A 1,735-nucleotide genomic window follows, 5' to 3' on the forward strand; every position below is an offset into this window, starting at 1 on the left:
TGGAGAGGACACTAGCGTCCTAAAGAGTGGACCATATTTTTGTACCAAAGGGTATATAGGGAAACAGAGAAGAAGAGCAAGTAGGAGAGATGGAGGCAAGTGGGGCAATGCCAGCTGTCACCAGGGCCTGAAGATTGTAGCTTGCTCCAGTGACACGGAGAGCCACAGGAAGGACTTGGGGAGAGTGCTATAGCCCATATATGATTTCAGGGGTAACACCTGCCTGATATGTTAAGAAAATATTATTATGGAATTAAAATTAGAAGTAATAGACAGGTTTAGTAGATTCTACCTATCTGCTTGACCAGAAAGTGTTCATTGTTGTTTATTTTCCACTTGAACTTTTTATATTCTCTCTCTCCATATTTATGTATACATATATATGTGATATAGATACATATATATGTGACATAGGTATATAGATATATCTATATAGGTATAGAAATATAGATATATATCATATATGGAGAGAGATAGATATAGGTATAAAAGATGATTCAACCACAAGGCCCTAGGTTCAATCCCAGAACTATAATAAATATATATATTTATTAATATTAACCATATGTTAATATTTCTTAATGTTAACCATACATGGATATACCATATATATATACATACCATACATATATACATATATCATATATATGTAGATATGTGTGTGTATATATATACACCACACATACACACCACACACTTATGTACATATTTATATATGTATTTATATATGTATTTATGTATGTATTTATATATGTATGTATGTATATATGTACATATGTGTGTATACATATATGTATATATGTGTATATATATGGTTTGGTATATGTGTGTGTAAGTGTGTATGTATGGTGTTTCTTCTACTAGAAGTAGCCTATTTAAGGCCTTTGCTGATTTTTCTATTAGATTATTATTTATTTACCTTTTCTTATTGGTTTCTTGCTTGGGTGTCAAACTCAAATAGTTCAGCTTGTAGGTTGAGGAATTTACCCACAGAGCCATCTTGGTGGCCCAACTAGTACTTGTTTTAAGGGGAGTTGTCTTTGTCCACTAAAGTAATTTGTAAGTAATTGGCTATATGGTAATTTTTAAAAGATGATCCAAGTACTTAGTGTAACAATCACAAGGCCCTAGATTCAATCCCCAGAAAAAAAATAAATTAATTAAATTATAAAAATGTTAAATTGAATCAAATAACCAAATTATACTAAATGTCACAGTTGAGCCAGTTTTAATTTTTTTGAGCGGGAGGGGGTTGGGTTTTTTTTGTTGTTGTTGTTGTTTTGTTTTGTTAAGAGACAGGGTTTCTCTGTATAGCCCTGGATGTCCTGAAACTTACTCTGTAGACCAGGTTGGACTCGAACTCAGAAATCTGCCTGCCTCTGCTCCCAAGTGCTGGGATTAAAGGCATGCACCACCACTGCCCGGCCAGTTTTAATTTTTAATGCTTCTGCAAACATGGAAATTCTAAGTTATTACTTGTGTCCCATGAAGGGATATGTTGGGCTGTATGACACTGTTATCAAATATTAAACACCTAAGAGCATTTAAAACCCATGAAAGTGGACCGAGGAGATGTGCCTGTCAATAAAGTGCCTGTACACAAGCATGAGGCTCTGAGGTCGGGTCCCAACCATGAGTGGTATCTATAACCCCAGAGTTGGGGCAGCAGGCTTTAAGGCAGCAGGGTAGAGAAGCAGGCAGGCCATTGGTGCTCTGACAGCCAGTCTGGCCAGTT

The sequence above is a fragment of the Mastomys coucha genome, unplaced genomic scaffold (assembly GCF_008632895.1).
Source record: "Mastomys coucha isolate ucsf_1 unplaced genomic scaffold, UCSF_Mcou_1 pScaffold15, whole genome shotgun sequence".
Classification (NCBI taxonomy): Eukaryota; Metazoa; Chordata; class Mammalia; order Rodentia; family Muridae; genus Mastomys; species Mastomys coucha.